The sequence below is a fragment of the Arachis hypogaea genome, chromosome 19, assembly GCF_003086295.3.
Source record: "Arachis hypogaea cultivar Tifrunner chromosome 19, arahy.Tifrunner.gnm2.J5K5, whole genome shotgun sequence".
NCBI lineage: Eukaryota > Viridiplantae > Streptophyta > Magnoliopsida > Fabales > Fabaceae > Arachis > Arachis hypogaea.
Genome location: NC_092054.1, coordinates 35552445 through 35573786, shown reverse-complemented (window position 1 = coordinate 35573786; position 21342 = coordinate 35552445). Strand labels below are relative to the sequence as shown.

The 21342-nt window shown below is 39.3% G+C and overlaps 1 non-coding gene across 1 annotated transcript; it reads right to left on the bottom strand.

Moving 5' to 3' along the window:
- Positions 1 to 2882: 2882 nt before the first annotated feature.
- On the bottom strand, positions 2883 to 2990 carry LOC112781540 (small nucleolar RNA R71). Its single transcript, XR_003192313.1, has one exon. It is a non-coding gene; the product is annotated as a small nucleolar RNA R71 (small nucleolar RNA).
- Positions 2991 to 21342: the final 18352 nt, after the last annotated feature.

Here is a 21342-nt window from a genome sequence, read left to right as displayed (position 1 = left end):
TGCTGGACGTAGTGACAGACGCAAAAGGATAGTAAATCCTATTCCAGTATGATCGAGAACCGACAGATGATTAGCCATGCAGTGACAGCGCATTGGACCATTTTCACAGAGAGGACAGGATGTAGCCATTGACAACGGTGATGCCCAACATACAGCTTGCCATGGAAGGGAGTAGGAATGATTGGAAGAAGACACCAGGAAAGCAAATGTTCAGGAGGAACGAAAGCATCTCTATACACTTATCTGAAATTCTCACCAATGAATTACATAAGTATCTCTATCCTAGTTTATATTTTATTTATATTTTTATTATCAATTAGCCATAACCATTTGAATCCGCCTGACTGAGATTTACAAGGTGACCATAGCTTGCTTCAGGCCGACAATCTCCGTGGGATCGACCCTTACTCACGTAAGGTTTATTACTTGGACGACCCAGTGCACTTGCTGGTTAGTTGTGCGAAGTTGTGATAAAGTGTGATTCACGTTCGAGAGCACCAAGTCTTTGGCCTCATTGTTGATGATCGCAATTTCGTGCACCAAGTTTTTGGTGCCGTTGCCGGGGATTGTTTGAGTTTGGACAATTGACGGTTCATCTTGTTGCTCAGATTAGGTAATTTTATTTTAATTTTAATCTTTTCATTTTTATCATTCTTATTTTCAAAAAAAAAATAATAATAAAAAAATAAATTATTCTATGGCTTCAGAATTTTTAGAAAGGAATTCTATAGTTTCATGAAGCATGTTGAAGCCTGGTTGGATGTAAAGCCATGTCTAATTCATTTGGACTGGGGCTTCCACTTATCAGCATAGAATGAAGTTGGATGAAGTATCAGCTGTTGTATGTCTGATTTGTATCTGCTAAAGCTTGGCTGGCCATTGGCCATGTCTAGTGTTTTGGACCGGAGCTTTCACTGAAAGCTTGGCTGGCTAGTAAGCCATGTCTAATTCCTGGACTGGAGTTTTAGACTAACATTGCAAGATTCCTGGAATTCCTATTAAAAATTTTGAAATCCTTATTTAGCTTTTTCTAAATATTTTTCGAAAAATATACAAAATTTTTTTATAAAATCATAAAATCAAAAATAATTTGATGTTTCTTGATTGAGTCTAGTGTTAATTTTTAAGTTTGGTGTCAATTGCATGTTTTTTATAATTTTCTTTAATTTTCAAAAATTCATCATATGTTCTTCATGATCTTCAAGTTGTTCTTGGTAAGTCTTCTTGTTTGATCTTTAATTTTTCTTGTGTTGTGTCTTTTCTTGTTTCTCACATGCATTTTCAATTTGTTAGTGTCTAAAGTTTGAAAATTTCTAAGTTTGGTGTCTTGCATATTTTTCTTTTCTTAAAAATTTTCAAAAATAAGTCTTGATGTTCATCTTGATCTTCAAAGTGTTCTTGGTGTTCATCTTGACATTCATAGTGTTCTTGCATGCATCATTTATTTTGATCCAAAATTTTCATGCATTGAGTTTTTTTATTATTTTTCTCTCTCATCATTAAAAATTCAAAAATCAAAAAAATATCTTTCCCTTATTTTACTTATAAATTTCGAAAATTCGAGTTGACTTTTTCAAAACTTTTTAAAATTTAGTTGTTATTATGAGTCAAGTCAAATTTTCAATTTAAAAATTATATCTTTAATCTTTTTCATTTTTCTTTCATAATTTTCGAAAATTTCAAATTGATTTTCAAAAATCTTTTTCTGATTTTGTTTCATAATTTCAAAATCTTTACTAACAATTAATGTGATTGATTCAAAAATTTTAAAGTTTGTTACTTGCCTATTAAGAAAGGTTCAATCTTTAAATTTTAAATCATACTTTTTAGTTTCTTGTTGGTCAAGTAATCAACTTTAATTCTCAAAATCAAATCTTTTTAAATTTCTTTTTCAAATTTTTTTTCAAAATAAGTTTCAATCACATTTTTTAAAAATTAATTTCAAAATCTTTTCTAACTTCTTATCCTTTCAAAATTTAATTTTCAAATCTTTTTTAATTAACTACTTGACTTTTTGTTTGATTTTAAAAGTTTACTATTCCAATCATATCTTTTTTAAAACTACCTAACTAATTCTCTCTCTAATTTTCGAAAATCACCTTCTTCCTTTTCAAAATTCCTTTTTAATTAACTAATTGTTTTAAATTTTAATTTAATCTTATTTCCCTTTTTAATTTTCGAATTTTTTTAATTGATATTTAAAATAAAAACAAAAATATTTTTATTTTATTTTAATTAATTTTCAAATTTTTCTCTTCTCCTTCTTCTATTCTTCTCTTCTTCTACTCACATAAAGGAACCTCTCTACTGTGGTAAAGAGGATCCTTATTATTTTCTGTTTCCTTCTTTTTTATATGAGCAGGAACAAGGACAAGAACATTCTTGTTGAAGCAGATCCTGAACCTGAAAGGACTCTGAAGAAGAAACTAAGAGAAGCTAAAATACAACAATCCAGAGAAAACCTTACAGAGAATCTTGAAAAAGAAGTAATGGCCGAACCCAACAACAATGCAAGGAAGATGCTTGGTGACTTTACTGCACCAAATTCCAATTTACATGGAAGAAGCATCTCAATCCCTGCCATTGGAGCAAACAATTTTGAGCTAAAGCCTCAATTAGTTTCTCTGATGCAACAGAACTGCAAGTTTCATGGACTTCCATCAGAAGATCCTTTTCAGTTCTTAACTGAATTCTTGCAGATCTGTGATACTGTTAAGACCAATGGGGTTGATCCCGAGGTCTACAGGCTCATGCTTTTCCCGTTTGCTGTAAGAGACAGAGCTAGAATATGGTTGGACTCTCAACCTAAAGATAGCCTGAACTCTTGGGATAAGCTGGTCACGGCTTTCTTAGCCAAGTTCTTTCCTCCTCAAAAGCTTAGCAAGCTTAGAGTGGATGTTCAAACCTTCAAACAGAAGGAAGGTGAATCCCTCTATGAAGCCTAGGAGAGATATAAGCAACTGACCAAAAAGTGTCCTTCTGACATGCTTTCAGAATGGACCATCCTGGATATATTCTATGATGGTCTATCTGAGCTATCAAAGATGTCACTGGACCATTCTGCAGGTGGATCCATTCACCTAAAGAAAACACCTGTAGAAGCTCAGGAACTCATTGACATGGTTGCAAATAACCAGTTCATGTATACTTCTGAAAGGAATCCTGTGAGTAATGGGACGCCTCAGAGGAAGGGAGTTCTTGAAATTGATACTCTGAATGCCATATTGGCTCAGAACAAAATATTGACTCAGCAAGTCAATATGATTTCTCAGAGTCTGAATGGATTGAAGGAATCATCCAACAGTACTATAGAAGCATCTTCTGAAGAAGAAGCTTATGATCCTGAGAACCCTGCAATAGCAGAGGTGAATTACATGGGTGAACCCTATGAAAACACCTATAATCCCTCATGGAGAAATCATCCAAATTTCTCATGGAAGGATCAACAAAAGCCTCAACAAGGCTTTAATAATGGTGGAAGAAACAGGTTTAGCAATAGCAAGCCTTTTCCATCATCCACTCAGCAACAGACAGAGAATTCTGAGCAGAATCCATCTAGCTTAGCAAATATAGTCTCTGATCTATCTAAGACCACTCTAAGTTTCATGAATGAAACAAGGTCCTCCATTAAAAATTTGGAGGAACAAGTGGGCCAGCTGAATAAAAGGGTCACTGAAACTCCTCCTAGTACTCTCCCAAGCAATACAGAAGAAAATCCAAAGAGAGAGTGCAAGGCCATTGATTTGACCATCATGGCCGAACCTACAAGGGAGGAGGAGGACGTGAATCCTAGTGAGGAAGACCTCCTGGGACGCTCAGTGACCAATAAGGATTTTCCCTTAGAGGAACCAAAGGAATCTAAGGCTCATCTAGAGACCATAGAGATTCCATTGAACCTCCTTCTGCCCTTCATGAGCTCTGATGAGTATTCTTCTTCTGAAGAGAATAAAGACGTCACTGAAGAGCAAGTTGCTAAGTACCTTGGTGCAATCATAAAGCTGAATGCCAAATTATTTGGTAATGGGACTTGGGAAGATGAACCTCCCTTGCTCATCAAGGAACTAAATGCCTTGGTTCAGCAAACTCTACCTCAAAAGAAACAGGATCCTGGTAAATTCCTAATTCTCTATAACATAGGCACCATGACCTTTGAGAAGGCTCTGTGAGGACGTGTTAGTAAAGGTTGAAGGCCTTTACATCCCTGCTGATTTCATAATCCTAGATACTGGGAAGGATGAGGATGAATCCATCATCCTTGGAAGACCCTTCCTAGCCATAGCAAGAGCTGTGATTGATGTGGACAGAGGAGAGTTGGTCCTTCAACTGAATGAGGACAACCTTGTGTTTAAAACTCAAGGATCTCCTTCTGTAACCATGGAGAGGAAGCATGAAAAGCTTCTCTCACTGCAGAGTCAACCAAAGCCCCACAGTCAAACTTTAAGTTTGGTGTTGGGAGGCCACAACCAAACTCTAAGTTTGGTGTTGAACCCGCACATTCAAACTCTAAGTTTGGTGTTTAGAGGTTCCAACCTTGCTCTGATTATCTGTGAGGCTCCATGAGAGCTCACTGTCAAGCTATTGACATTAAAGAAGCACTTGTTGGGAGGCAACCCAATGCTATTTAATCATATCTATTTTATTTTCTTTTTGTTATTTCGTGTTTTATTAGGTTGATGATCATGTGGAGTCACAAAAACTACTGAAAAATCAAAAATAGAATGAAAAATAGCCTTAAAAACAGCACACCGTGGAGGAGGAGCATTCTGGCGTTTAAACGCCAGAAACAAGCATCTGTCTGGCGTTAAACGCCAAGATTGCATAGCAAGGGCGTTTTACACGCCTAATTAGATCAGGGATGTTAAGTCCTTGGCCCCACAGGATCTGTGGACCCCACAGGATCCTCACCACTTCTTCTCTCCTATTCACACCCTTTCATAAACCTCTTCCCCAAATACCCTTCACCAATCACCTCCATTACTCCCCTAAAACACATCATAACCACCTAAACCCCCCTGGCCGAACATCAACACACCTCCATCTCTTCTTCTTCTCATCCTTTCTTTCTTCTTTTGCTCGAGGACGAGCAAACATTTTAAGTTTGGTGTGGAAAAAGCATTGCTTTTTTTTCCATAACCACTAATGCCTCAAGGGATGCACTTTCCTCCACAGAACTATTGGGAGCAAATCAACACTTCCCTAGGAGAATTAAGCTCCAACATGGGACAACTAAGGATGGAGCACCAAAAGCACTCCATCATCCTCCATGAGATTAGAAAAGATCAAAGAGCTATAAGGGAGGAGCAACAAAGACAAGGAAGAGACATAGAGGAGCTCAAAAGCACCATTGGTTCTTCAAGAAGAGGGAGACGTCACCCTCACTAAGGTGGACCCATTCCTTAATCTTCTTGTTCTTATTTTCCTGTTTTTTGTTTTTTATGCTTATCATGTTTGTCTATGTTTGTATCTTTACTAGATGATCATTAGTGTTTAAGTGTCTATGTCTTAAAGCTATGAGTGTCCTATGAATCCATCACCTCTCTTAAATAAAAAAATGTTTTAATTACAAAAGAACAAGAAGTACATGGTTTCGAATTCATCCTTGAAACTACTTTAATCATTTTTGATGTGGTGACAATACTTTTTATTTTCTGAATGAATGCTTGAACAGTGCATATGTCTTTTGAATTTGTTGTTTATGAATGTTAAATATGTTGGCTCTTGAAAGAATGATGAAAAAGGAGAAATGTTATTTGATAATCTGAAAAATCATAAAATTGATTCTTGAAGCAAGAAAAAGCAGTGAAGAACAAAGCTTGCAGAAAAGAAAAATGGCGAAAAAAAAAAGAGAGAAAGAAAAAGTAAAAGCAAGCAGAAAAAGCCAAGAGCTCTTTAAACCAAAAGGCAAGAGCAAAAAGCCAATAGCCCTTAAAACCAAAAGGCAAGGGTAATAAAAAAAAGGGATCCAAGGCTTTGAGCATCAGTGGATAGGAGGGCCTAAAGGAATAAAATCCTGGCCTAAGCGGCTAAACCAAGCTGTCCCTAACCATGTGCTTGTGGCGTAAAGGTGTCAAGTGAAAACTTGAGACTGAGCGGTTAAAGTCAAGATCCAAAGCAAAAATAGAGTGTGCTTAAGAACCCTGGACACCTCTAATTGGGGACTTTAGTAAAGCTGAGTCACAATCTGAAAAGGTTCACCCAGTTATGTGTCTGTGGCATTTATGTATCCGGTGGTAATACTGGAAAAAAAGTGCTTAGGGCCACGGCCAAGGCTCATTAAGTAACTGTGTTCAAGAATCAACATACTGAACCAGGAGAATCAATAACACTATCTGAATTCTAAGTTCCTGTAGATGCCAATCATTCTGAATTTCAATGGATAAAGTGAGATGCCAAAACTATTCAAGAGGCAAAAAGCTACTAGTCCCGCTCATCTGATTGGAGCTAAGTTTCATTGATATTTTGGAATTTATAGTATATTCTCTTCTTTTTATCCTATTTAATTTTTAGTTTCTTGGAGACAAGCAACAATTTAAGTTTGGTGTTGTGATGAGCGGATAATTTATACGCTTTTTGGCATTGTTTTTACATAATTTTCAATATGATTTAGTTAGTTTTCAGTATATTTTTATTAGTTTTTAAATAAAAATCATATTTCTGGACTTTACTATGAGTTTGTGTGTTTTTCTATGATTTCAGGTAATTTCTGGCTGAATTTGAGGGACTTGAGCAAAAATCAGATTCAGAGGTTGAAGAAGGACTGTAGATGCTGTTGGATTCTGACCTCCCTGCATTCAAAGTGGATTTTCTGGAGCTACAAAACTCCAAATGGCGCGCTCTTAATTGCGTTGGAAAGTAGACATCCAGGGCTTTCCAGCAATATATAATAGTCTATACTTTTCCCGAGTTTAGATGACGCAAAATGGCGTTCAACGCCAGTTCCATGTTGCATTCTAGAGTTAAACGCCAGAAACAGGTTGCAAAGTGGAGTTAAACGCCGGAAACTTGTTACAAACTAGCATTCAACTCCAAGAGAAGCCTCTACACGTGTAAAGCTCAATGCTCAGCCCAAGCACACACCAAGTGGGCCCCACAAGTGAATTTCTGTATCATTTACTCATTTCTGTAAACCCTAGTAACTAGTTTAGTATAAATAGGACTTTTTACTATTGTATTTACATCTTTGGATCATCTTTGATCAGTTTTATGCTATCTTAGACCTTTATGGGGGCTGGCCATTCGGCCATGCCCGAACCTTCATCACTTATGTATTTTCAACGGTAGAGTTTCTATACACTATAGATTAAGGTGTGGAGCTATACTGTTCCTCTTGGATTAATGCAAAGTACTATTATTTTTCTATTCAATTCAAGCTTATTCCTATTCTAAGATATTCATTCACACCCAAGAACATGATGAATGTGATGATTATGTGACGCTCATCACCACTCTCACCTATGAACGCGTGCCTGACAACCACTTCCGTTCGACATGAAGAAGAGATAAAATAAGTATCTCTTAGATATCTAATACAGGGGACAGAGTCTGAGATATTAGATTCTTCGTGGTATAAGTTAGAAACCATGGATGGCCATTCCTGAGATCCAAAAAGTCTAAACCTTGTATGTGGTATTTCGAGTAGGATCTGGGAAGGGATGGCTCTGACGAGCTTCAAACTCGCGAGTGCTGGGCGTAGTGACAGACGCAAAAGGATAGTATATCCTATTCCAGTATGATCGAGAACCAACAGATGATTAGCCATGCAGTGACAGCGCATTGGACCATTTTCACAGAGAGGACGGGATGTAGCCATTGACAACGGTGATGCCCAACATACAGCTTGCCATGGAAGGGAGTAGGAATGATTGGATGAAGACAGCAGGAAAGTAGATGTTCAGGAGGAACGAAAGCATCTCTATACGCTTATCTAAAATTCTCACCAATGAATTACATAAGTATCTCTATCCTAGTTTATATTTTATTTATATTTTTATTATCAATTCACCATAACCATTTGAATCCGTCTGACTGAAATTTACAAGGTGATCATAGCTTGCTTCAGGCCGACAATCTCCGTGGGATCGACCCTTACTCACGTAAGGTTTATTACTTGGACGACCCAGTGCACTTGCTGGTTAGTTGTGCGAAATTGTGACAAAGTGTGATTCACGTTCGAGAGCACCAAGTCTTTGGCGCCATTGTTGATGATCGCAATTTTGTGCACCAATGCCATTCCATTCAACACAAAATTATCACTCGTAATCCATTTATTCAAAGTGCATAAAATCTTACACAATACATGGAAAAAAGTATTTGAAGTGACATTCAAAGAACTAGAGAATGAAAGCGTTGCATGATAGAAAATTTGTAAAAAATGTATAAAGATACGAGCTCTACTCCAATCTTCATCACTAGGAGGCCCCCCATCATCTTCAAGGTATCTTTCAAAATGAGTGATAAACCCCTATTTTATGATTCATCTTGTGCTCAAATTGAGTGTTTTTATCAATTCTTTACCCACTTATTCATATGAATTTCATGGTTTTACTTTCCCTTCCTTATTTTATGATATATGTGAAAAACATGTTTCCTATGCTTTAAAAATATCAAATTTAATTACCCTTCATTACCATTTGATGTCGTGATTTGTGTGTTAAGTATTTTCAGGTCTTATAGGGCAGGAACGACTTAAAGGACAAAAAGGAAACATACAAAAATGGAAGAAAAGCAAAAAAATGGAGTTTTGAAGAAAAGGCAGCTACGCGAACGCATGGATGACGCGAACGCGTGCCTAGCGCAAAATGGCATCGACGCAAACGCGTGACTGATGCGAATGCGTGCCTTGAGCAGAACGCAAATGACGCGGACGCGTGACTGACGCGTACACGTGACAAGAAAGAACTCCAATTCACGCGAACGCGTGACAGATGCCACGTACAGGAATCTGCAGAAAATGCCCCCAGCGATTTCTGGACCCTTTTTCGGCCCAAATCCAAGTCAGAAACACGGAATATAAGCTAGAGAATGGAGGAATCAAAGGGGGACGAAAAGGAGAACATTCATAATTCACAATTTTAGGTTTTAGATGTAGTTTTTAGAGAGAGGTTCTCTTCTCTCTCTCAGGATTAGGATTTAGGATTTCTATTATGTTTAGGCTACTTCTCTTCAATTACAGGTTCATTGTCCCTTTAATTTATTTTCTACTTTTATTTATACCTTTAATTGTTATTTATCTTTTCAATTTGGCTTATGAACCATTCATATTATGATTTTCTTCATTAATGCAATTTGAGGTATTTCAGACTTATGATTGTTTTATTTATGATACTTTCAATTTAATTATTGATTTATTTTCTCCCTTTGGCTTTGGTTAAGTAATTGGTAACACTTGAGTTATCAAACTCAGTAGTTGATTGGAAATTAGGATTGCTGATTGAGTTGAATCCCTCTACAGCTAGTCTTTCCATAGGAGTTGACTAGGATCGAGGAATCAAGTTAATTAGTCCACTTGACTTTTCTTATTTAGTAAGGATTAACTAAGTGGGAGCAATAACAATTCTCATCACACCTGATAAGGATAACTAGGATAGAAATTTCAGTTCTCATACCTTGCCAAGAGATTTTCTAATTATTAATTTATTATTTTTCTCGTCATTTAATTTACTTGTTCCCTGTTTCAAAAACCCAAAAATATAATTTTCCATAACCAATAATAAATACACCTCCCTGCAATTCCTTGAGAAGACGACCCGATGTTTAAATACTTCGGTTATAAATTTTATTGGGTTTTGTTACTTGTGACAACCATATTTTTGTACGAAAGGGTTCTTTGCTGATTTAGAAACTGTACTTACAATGCGATCATATTTTTATGAAATTCTTTACTAGCAGGAAACCAGAACGTCAAAAAAATGGCGCCGTTGCCGGGGAATTGCAAACGTGTGCCTTATTATTGGTTATTGTAAATATTTTCTTTTACCTGTTTATTTATTTTTATTTTTGTTTTTAATTTTTATTAGTTACTATGAGTTTTCACCCCCGTCGCTTTGAGTTTGGTTCTAATAATGTTGAAAGGAATGGAAGCTATAACAGGAACATGCATCAAGGTCAAAACAATCCAAGATGGATAGAGCCACGAGGACCTGATCAACCCTTTAGGCAACAACACCTCCCAACGTACCATGGACGATGACCATTCAACAATGCATGTCGAGACAATAGTTATGGTGGACCCTTCCGTGACAACCAACATCCACCAAATTACTATGGTCAAGAGCCATTCTGAGGTGCATACCAAGATGATAGATATGGTGGACCCCCTCATAGTCACCAACAAGCACCATCATATACCTATAAACCACCTCCTCAACATAGCTTTGAACCACCACACTCACAAGCCCCCTATTACCATTCACCTCTGGATGACCCTAACCCATACCCACCCCAGTTCCAATCCAATTACTTCCAAGAACCACCACATCTCTATGCACTATGTCCATACCCATCAACCCAAGAATCAAGGGAGAAACTCAAGGAAACAGTGGAAAAATTTCATGCAACCCTTCACCAACTGGAGCAAGCGATTAATCAATTACCTTCCCGACGTTCGGACACTCAAGGAACCCCCATGGCTTTATGTGGACAATCTAATGAAGAACGCATCATGAAGGAGATACTAGAAACTCCAATGGGCAGTAAGGAGCATGACTTTGTACTGGAACAAGTGGAGGAAGCTGAAATTATCGAAGAAGAAGAATTGGTTGAAGACTTAAGAGATGCTGAACCTCCATGGGAATCCAGAATTGTGGAGAATTCCGTCAAGGAATTTGCAATTGATGCTAAGGAGGGTAGTGCACAGCCCCCAAAGCAGGTATCTTATGAAGAACTGGACGGAACAACCCAAAAAGCGAGTTTCCTTGATAATGATAATCATGAGTCAAGTTCTCCTAGTAATGAACTTGCATCCACAAGTAAATTCTCTGAGATTGGAGAATCTTCCCCAAGTGAATTCGAAAACGATGCGAAGGTCGACTTCTCTCCACCTCCAACTTATGACTTGAGTGATGAGGAAGATATCAAAGAATTTGATCAAAATGTGGTTACAATTGAAGAAGTTCGCAAGGAAGTGGAGGAATTCACAGAAGAACACAAGGGAGTAAAGCTTGCAAAACCACTAGAAACACCTTTTCCAAGGCCATTACCATCCAATACAAATTTCGAGTGGGTAAAATCCTTAGCCTTTATCTTTACTTTTCAACTTGAATATGGTTTTCTTGAAACAGATGGCCAGCTTAGAGCCCTCTGCGGCTTTAAGAGTAAAAGGGAAGTGGTTTGTGCTCAAAGCTGGTATGCAAGATTCAACAAGGTTCCACACTTCACTTTGAAGTGTAAGGATTGGTTTCGAGTTCGATTGCATGGGTCTCGGAAAACGTTTGGTCATCTTAGTAAGAATACAACTTCCAAACTGCCCGGCTGGAAAAATATAGATCGAGACAAAGGCGGATATAACAGCAAGGTTTGGGATCCTGGAATCTATTCTGATATTCAGCACCCCAAGAGCCTGAAAACCTGTTTGAATTTGCTCAAGGGCTTTACATGCCTAGTTTGGGACCTCAGAGGCTGTTGGCATTCCAAACAGTGGTGGAGATTTTTGGATGAATTCAAGCACAAGCCACCATAGCAGGGAGCTCAACGAATGTCCAACTTAAGGACTTTAACTAAAAGTGCTAGGTGGGAGACAATCCACCATGGTATGATCGTTCCTTTTTCAATTTTGAATTTATTTCGTTTTGTTTGTTTTTAAGTTTTATTTTATTCTATTTTCATTGAACCTGGAATTATTCATGGCACCCACATTATCATTTCATTTTGCATCCTGCATATATAAAAAAAATCACCCTACGCGAGCGCGCAGGCCACGCGTGGGCGTTGACTAGAAATTGGTGTAAAGATCTAACGCCCAGAAAGTTGGGCTGGAATCGTGCGGATGGTGTGCATTTAGCACAAATTGGCCTGACGCGAGCGCATCACTTGCACTACACACATCCCACGCGAAAGCGTGGACGATGCGTACGCATCGCATGGATTTTATGGACCTTATTGGAAATAGAGAGTTGCGCCAAAACGACGCTGGAACTGTGCGTTTAGCACAATTCTCAGCAACGCGTTCATGTGCTTCACGCGTATGCATCACTTACATTTTACCTGACTCACGCGATCGCGTCACTGACGCGTTCGCGTTATTTCCCTTTTCGCCCCAATCACGCGATCGCGTGCTCTACGCGTTCGCGTGGATTCAAAATCACTAACACCCACCCACGCAAAACCCTACCCCCCGCGTCACACTTCATCTTCTTCCTTCCTCCTCTGCACTCTCTCCTCCCTCCTCTGCAACCCACCACCGCCGGCCCACCACCAGCACCGCTGCGCTGCCACCCCTGTCATCTCAATCCCTCCTCGCGACACCCCCCTTCTTCTTTCTCTTCTTCTTCTCCCCCTTCCCTTCTTCCCCTTTCTTCCTCCCCTCCACGACCCCGACCCCACTGCCGCGCTGCCCCGTCACTGAGCCGCCCAGCGCCACCACCACCTCCCAGAACCTCCAGCCAACCACCACCACCCCCATTACGCTAACCAAACTCGCTCTACTTCTCTCCCCTCTCTCTCAGCCAACCCCACTGCCGCCAAGGACCGCCGCCTCGCAGCCCTGCCACCACCGCGAAACCCCAGCGCCGCCGTGTCAACCACCCAACCCAACACCATCTCTCTGAGCTCTAATTCCATTCCTCTGCCCACCAGGTTCCGCCAAACAGCGATTTCTCTTTCCGTTAGTTAGTTAGTTTTTCGAATTATGTTCAAATTAGGATAGTTAGAGATGCATGATTGTAGTGGATTTTACGTGGTTATCTAGCTAGAATGTGGTTAGTGGATTTAGGCCTGATAATTGTGCCGTTCTTGCTACCTGTTTTTATTTGATTCGCAATCCTGAATTTGCTGTGATGATGATACTGTTCATATGTTGTTCTTTCATGTTTGATGCTGCTGTTACACTGTTCTTTAATGTTCTTACTATTTGTTAATCTTTTCAGCACTATTTAATGTCATATGAACTGATTCTCTTGCTGTTTATTACCCGGGAACATCTAATTTTAGCCGGAATGCTGCCCAAATTTTTCAGCAAATTGTTTCACTTAACTACCATTCATGAATTGGTTTTGGCAAATTTAAGTTTTGCGCTATTTGGTTTCAAGCTAGCCAATTCATGGATGAATGGGCTTGCATTCTCACTCTTTCTGGTTCCCGGATTACTAAATTGCATTATTGATGATTTCTTTTTCCTTTTGCAAATTTTATAAATTATCATCAATAAACTGAAATCTTTGCTTGAATACGAGTTGATTGTTCTTCAAGTATTTGAATTTATTGTTAACTAGGAAACCCATTATCATGCCACTTACTTTAACTTTCTTTCTACTTACTAACTGCTTTAACTTCCTAACTTTTCTTTTTACCTAACTACTTTAACTTTCTAACTCTAAGGCATGATTACTGTTTTTTCTAATTAACAAGAATTCCACATATCATATATTTTGGATTGTGATTTTTACTCTCAGACCTTTCACTTGCATACTCATCTCATGCTTTTATTGCTCTTTTGCCTTTATGCCTATATTGATAAATCTTATTTGCTTAACTGTTTTTCTGCTTTAATTCTTAAACTGTATCCTGGAATTTCTACTTTTTAGAATGTCTGACCCTAAAAATAAAGGAAAGTGTAACGCAAATACTGGCAAAAGGAAAAGAGATGAATCCTCTACCTCTATTTTGGATATCCTTCACGACGATTCTTGGCAGGAGAAGAACTTTACCCCTCAGGAAAAGGCCGACTAGCTACTACCTACCACAAACCCTATCAAGTTTACCAACAGATACTGTGAGCTAAAGTATCCAGTTTTTGCCACTTCCAGGAACCTATACCTGGAAAGGATCCTCAAAATTCCAGAAGAACTCACACAATACACTTCAGAACAAATTAAACAGAGAGGCTGGTTCTTCTTGGAGAGAAACTTGACTGAGATCAACTCATCATGGTTAAGAGAATTCTATTGTAACTACTTCAAAACGTCCCTGGATGCAGTTCAGCTTAGAGACAAGCAGATTCTGGTTATTGGAAGCAATAGAAGAAATCCTCCAGCTCCTACCTAAATCAGATCAGCCAGATGGTTACCAAAAGACTGAGGAGGATATGCGATTTATGAGATTTGACTGGGACGCAGTAAAGCAGAGAATTGCTATTGATCCTACTATCCCCTGGGTCATGGGCAAATCCGCAGTGGCCCCCAAAGGAATTAAGATCATTTATCTGAATGATGAGGCTCGGCTTTGGCAGCAGATTCTGAGTAACTACGTGATGCCGAGCACTCATGAGACAGAGGTGCCAGCTGCTATGATTACCCTCATCTGGTGTGTGATGGAGGAAAAGGAATTATATTTGCCCTGCTTCATCCGGTATTACATGGCCAGAGTCCATGTCAGAGGCACCCTCCCTTTTCCATACTTGATTACTCAGCTAGGCCGCCGTGCTGAGGTGCCCTGGGAGCTAGCAGATGAGAAGCCAACCGCTGCCGATTGCAAGAAGATCATCCCTCACAGCAGGAAGTTCCAGGCTTTGGGCTACAGACCTCCATTTCTCACTGCCTCTGCTGAGGCAGCCACATCTTTCGCTGCCCCTTCTGCATCCACTGCCCGAGCCGCCACTACAGCACCTCCACCTGCCTCAGAGCCCATCTACCACCTCGTGCATCGACTATTTGACCGGTTGGACCAGATGGAGCGCCGCAACCAGCAGCGATATGAGAGATCTGAGCGTCGCAGCAAGCAACGCTATGAGCAATTAAAGTTGATGATCTGATCTGGCCACCATGACATCCCCTCCGAGCCTGACACCCCTTCTGAGCCATCTGAGGAGGAAGCCGACGATCATGAGGAGGAGGCACACGCAGAGGCTGAGCAGGCAGAACATGAGCAGGCTGCGCCAAACCATGAGGAGACCCATCAGATACAGCCGGCTGACCCAGAGATCCCTCTACAGGCAGAGCCTCCACTTCAGCATGCAGACCCTCCGACACTCATACAGATTGCAGAGCCTCAGACCACCACAGAGACATCTACTGCACATCCTTCCGGAGATGACACTTTTTCACACCAAGCTTGAGTGAGCATCGAGGACGATGCTATTATTTAAGTGTGGGGAGGTCGCCATCTCTGGCGTACTTTATTTTGGTGAACCACTTTTCAGACTCTCTTTTTTCCTATTTTGCTTATTTTTCTGTATTTTTATTTTTATTTTTATATTTTTTATTTTACCTTATCTTAGGTACTTGCACATTTTTTTTACTGTATTTCTGCATTTTACATGGTTTATATATATATCTTAGATATTTAGTTTAGTTGCACTTTTAGCTTATTAAGTTGTGATATAGCAAATATGGATTAATTAGCTTAGTTTACCCTTTTAGCATACGATAATTTGGATTAATTGAAAATAAAAAGACTAAACTAGAGACTTTAGTATAACAGAATCACAACAATCCACACACTGTATATATATAGCAACAAATATGAGTTAGTTAACAACATTTCTTCAAGGAAGAACACTAAGTTTTTAAGAGCCATCCTAGGATTCACATCGAGAATAATGAGAACTCTTGATTTCTACTTGCATGATATACATAACTGATATTTGGTTTTTGAGCTAACGAACACACAACCCGTGAGTTTTTGAGCTTAATTGTATGGTTGCATTCAACCATAAATTTCATTCCTGTGTGTTTCGCCCTTCTTTTCTATGCTTGTAATCTTTACTTTGTTTCAGTCTATATGTCCAGTATAGAATGTAGATACATACCCACATATGATTGAGGCCATCATTTGAATTTTCCCTTACATATCCCAAATAAACCTACCTCCTACATCACCTATGTTAGCCCCCTTGAGCCTTTTAATCCCCTTTTGTTCTATAACCACATTACTTGCCTTAAGCAGAAAAACAATTTAAAAAATCCCAAGTTGAATCTTTGATTAGCTTAAGATAGAAATTGTGATGCATACTAAGTGTGGGGAAACGTGGGAACATGGGTTGATAGGAAATGATTAAATTAATAAAATAATCAGGATTTTGGGAGCATACTCATATGAAACCAAAATAAATGAAAATACCTTGTGCATTGAAAATGTTATGTTTATGTTTCAGAAAAAAAAATTTTTAGTAATAAAGGGACAAAATTTCCCCAAGAATAAGTTTAGTGAAAAATCAATGCACATAGGTGATGAGCGGATATTTTATACGCTTTTTGGGGTTAATTTCATATAGTTTTTAGTATGTTTTAGTTAGTTTTTAGTCTATTTTCATTAGTTTTTAGGAAAAATTCATATTTCTGGACTTTACTATGAGTTGTGCGTTTTTCTGTAATTTCAGGTATTTTTCTGGCTGAAATTGAGGGAGCTGAGCAAAAATCTGATTCAGGCTGAAAAAGGACTGTTGATGCTGTTGGATTCTGACCTCCCTGCACTCAAAGTGGATTTTCTGGAGCTACAGAACTCGAAATGGCATGCTTCCAATTGCGTTGGAAAGTAGACATCCAGGGATTTCCAGCAATATATAATAGTCCATACTTTGCACAAGAAGAGACGACGTAAACTGGCGTTCAACGCCAGTTCTCTGCCCAATTCTGGCGTCCAGCGCCAGAAAAGGATCAAAAGCTGGAGTTGAACGCCCAAACTGGCACAAAAACTGGCGTTCAACTCCACAAATGGCCTCTGCACGTGACTTGCTTAAATCTCAGCCCCAGCACACACCAAGTGGGCCCCAGAAGTGGATCTCTGCATCATCTATCATAGTCTACTCATTTTTTGTAAACCTAGGCTACTAATTTAGTATTTAAACAACTTTTAGAGACTTATTTTGTATCTCATGACATTTTTAGATAAAAACTTTGTATTCTCTGACGGCATGAGTCTCTAAACCCTATTGTTGGGGGTGAGGAGCTCTGCTGTGTCTCGATGAATTAATGCAAGTATTTCTGTTTTCCATTCAAACACGCTTGTTCCTATCTAAGATGTTCATTCGCACTTGACTGTGATGGAGGTGATGATCTGTGACATTCATCACCTTCCTCAAATCATGAACGTGTGCCTGACAACCACCTCCGTTCTATATACGATTGAATGAGTATCTCTTAGATTCCTTGATCAGAATCTCCGTGGTATAAGCTAGAACTGATGGCGGCATTCATGAGAATCCGGAAAGTCTAAACCTTGTCTGTGGTATTCCGAGTAGGATTCAAGGATTGAATGACTGTGACGAGCTTCAAACTCCTGAAGGCTGGGCGTTAGTGACAGACTCAAAAGGATAGTAAATCCTATTCCAACCGGATCGAGAACCAACCGGTGATTAGCCATGCTGTGACAGAGCGCGTGAGCGTAGTTTTCACTGGAAGGATGGAAGGTAGCCATTGACAACGGTGATCCACCAACACACAGCTTGCCATAGGAGGACGTGCGTGCGTGAACAAGAAGATAGAGGAAAGCAGAGATTCAGAAGACAAAGCATCTCCAAAACTCCAACATATTCTCCATTACTGCATAACAAGTAACCTTTAATCCATGCTCTATTGTTTATTTGCAATTCAACTGATAAACATAATTGACTTCCTGACTAAGATTTACAAGATAACCATAGATTGCTTCAAACCAACAATCTCCGTGGGATTCGACCCTTACTCACGTGAGGTATTACTTGGACGACCCAGTGCACTTGCTGGTCAGTGGTACGAGTTGTGAAAAGTGTGATTCATAATTCGTGCACCAAGTTTTTGGCGCCGTTGTCGGGGATTGTTCGTGTTTGGACAACTGACGGTTTATTTTGTTGCTTAGATTAGGAAAATTTTTCTTTTTTGGTTTAGAATCTCTTATTATTGTTCTTGGTTAAAAATATCCTTCTTTAAAACAAATGTTACATTTACTGCCCAATTGGCTAGAGCGTTAGTCTAAGCCTGTGGCAGTTTGGTACACTCTTTTTAAAATCTTTTTCAAAAATAATTTTTCTATTAAATCCTGTGCCAAACTTTAAGTTTGGTGTTTTCTTGTTGATTTTTCTGTGTTTTTCGAAAATTTATTTTGGTTTTCTAAAAATTTTAAGTTTGGTGTTCTTTCTTCGTGTTCTTGAGTTTTCCTTGTGACTTGATCTTAAAATTTTTAAGTTTGGTGTTCCTTGGTGTTTTCCCTCCAAAATTTTCGAAAATAGGGAGCATTAGATCTAAAAATTTTAAATCTTGTGCTATCTTATTGTTTTTCTCTTTCCTCTTAAAAATAAAAAATATCTTTTCTCTCTATTTTAAAAACAAATTTTCGAAATATATTTCTAAAATTTAGATTTTTATTTCAAAATTTAAAACTTTTTTTTTTCAAAATCATCATATCCTTTTCAAAACTTCCTAACCACTTTCTCTCTCCTCAGTTTTTCGAAAATCTTCACCCAATTTTTATTTATTTTATTTCAATTTATTTCATTTTCAAAATAAATATATAAATAAATAAATAAAAATATTTTTTCTATTTTACATCATCTCCCTTTCTCCATCATGGACCTAAGCGGAAATGAACAGTCCAGGAGGTCTCTGGGGTCATATTCTAACCCCTCTACTGCTTCATATGGGAGTAGTATCTGCATACCCTCCATTGGAGTCAGTAGCTTTGAGTTGAATCCTCAGCTCATTATCATGGTGCAGCAAAGTTGCCAGTATTCTGGTCTTCCACTGGAAGAACCTACAGAGTTTCTGGCACAATTTTTACAAATTGCTGACACAGTACATGATAAAGAAATAGATCAGGATGTCTACAGACTATTACTGTTTCCATTTGCTGTAAAAGATCAAGCTAAGAGGTGGTTGAATAACCAACCTAAGGCCAGCATAAGGACATGGAAACAGCTGACAGAAAAGTTCCTGAATCAATATTTCCCTCCAAAAAGGATGACACAGCTAAGGCTGGACATCCAAGGCTTGAAACAAGGAGATAATGAACTCTTCCTAAACAACAACCCTTCCATGAATGAAGAGGTTAAAACAGTAACTGCTGAACTCAGTCCTGTAAAACAAGCTGCTGAATTCAATCAGCAATTGGACTTTCTGACAAAGCAGCTAGTCGAATTTAAAGACAGGTTACAAGAGACAAGGATGGCTAATATACATATGGACGAACAGTTTAAGCAAACAAAGCAGTAGCTTTCAAGGCAAATAGCAGAAGAATGCCAAGCTGTTCAACTAAGAAGTGGGAAAACATTAAATACCCCACCTCAAGGCAGCAAAAAGCTAAGAAATGAGCAACCCACCAAAGATTCACCTAAGGACAGTAAGAGCCCAGGGAAAAATAATTCTGGAGCTAAAATGCCAGAAAATTGGTGGAAGGCTGGCGCTGAACGCCCAGACCATGCTCAGAACTGGCGTTCAACGCCAGAAACAAGGCAAGACTGGCGTTCAACGCCAGAAATGGACAAGAATCTGGCGTTGAACGCCCAAAATGGGCAAGATCTAGCGCTGAACTCCCAAAATGGGCACAGTTCTGGCGTTCAGACGCCAGAAGCAAAGAAGGAGCTGGCGTCCAGTTTCATTCCAGCTTCTAACTCTGGCACTCAAGTGCCAGTGAGGGATCAGACACACACAAATGCTGATAACAACCCCTCTAAAAAGGCTTCTTCAACCACTACTGTAGGCAATAAACCTGCAGTAACTAAAGTTGAAGAATATAAAGCCAAGATACCTTATCCTCAAAAACTCCGGAAAGAGGAGCAGGATAAGCAATTTGCTCGCTTTGCAGATTATCTCAGGACTCTTGAAATAAAGATTACATTTGCAGAAGCACTTGAGCAAATACCTTCTTATGCCAAGTTCATGAAAGAGATCTTGAGTCATAAAAAGGATTGGAGAGAAACAGAAAGAGTTCTCCTCACTGAAGAATGCAGTGCAGTCATTCTGAAGAGCTTTCCTGAAAAGCTTAAAGACCCTGGGAGCTTTCTGATACCATGCATATTAGAAGATAATTGCACCAAGACAGCTTTATGCGATCTTGGGGCAAGCATCAACCTAATACCTGCATCCACTATCAGGAAGCTTGGCTTAACTGAAGAAGTTAAACCAACCCGGATATGTCTCCAACTTGCTGATGGTTCCACTAAATACCCATCAGGCGTGATTGAGGACATGATTGTCAGAGTTGGGCCATTCGCCTTTCCCACTGACTTTGTTGTGCTGGAAATGGAGGAGCACAAGAGTGCTACTCTCATTCTAGGAAGACCCTTCCTAGCAACTGGACGATCCCTCATTGACGTCCAACAGGGGGAAATAACCCTGAGAGTCAACGATGATGAGTTCAAGTTGAACGCTGTCAAAGCCATGCAGCATCCAGACACATCAACAGACTGCATGAAAGTTGATCTTATTGACTCTTTGGTAGAAGAGATCAACATGGCTGAGAGTCTCGAATCAGAGTTGGAAGACATCTTTAAAGATGTTCAGCCTGATTTGGAGGATTCAGGGGACATGAAAGAGCCTCTGAACTTTCTTCTGAAAGAGGAAAAACCTCCTAAACCCGAGCTCAAGCCATTACCACCATCCTTGAAATATGCATTTCTGGGAGAAGGTGACACTTTTCCAGTGATCATAAGCTCTGCTTTAAATTCACAGGAAGAGGAAGCACTTATTCAAGTGCTAAGGACACACAAGACAGCTCTTGGATGGTCCATAGGTGACCTTAAGGGCATAAGCCCAGCTAGATGCATGCACAAAATCCTATTGGAGGATAATGCCAAACCAGTGGTTCAACCACAGAGGCGGCTAAATCCAGCCATGAAGGAAGTGGTGCCGAAAGAGGTCACCAAATTACTAGAGGCTGGGATTATTTATCCTATTTCTGATAGCCCCTGGGTGAGCCCTGTCCAAGTCGTCCCAAAAAAGGGAGGCATGACAGTGATTCATAATGAAAAAAATGAACTGGTTCCTACAAGAACAGTTATGGGGTGGCGCATGTGTATTGACTACAGAAGGCTCAACACAGCCACCAAAAAGGATCATTTTCCTTTGCCATTCATAGACCAGATGCTAGAAAGACTAGCAGGTCATGATTATTACTGCTTTTTGGATGGCTACTCAGGTTATAACCAGATTGCAGTAGATCCCCAGGATCAAGAGAAAACAGCATTCACATGTCCATCTGGAGTGTTTGCTTATAGAAGGATGCCATTTGGGCTATGTAATGCGCCTGCAACCTTCCAGAGATGCATGCTCTCTATTT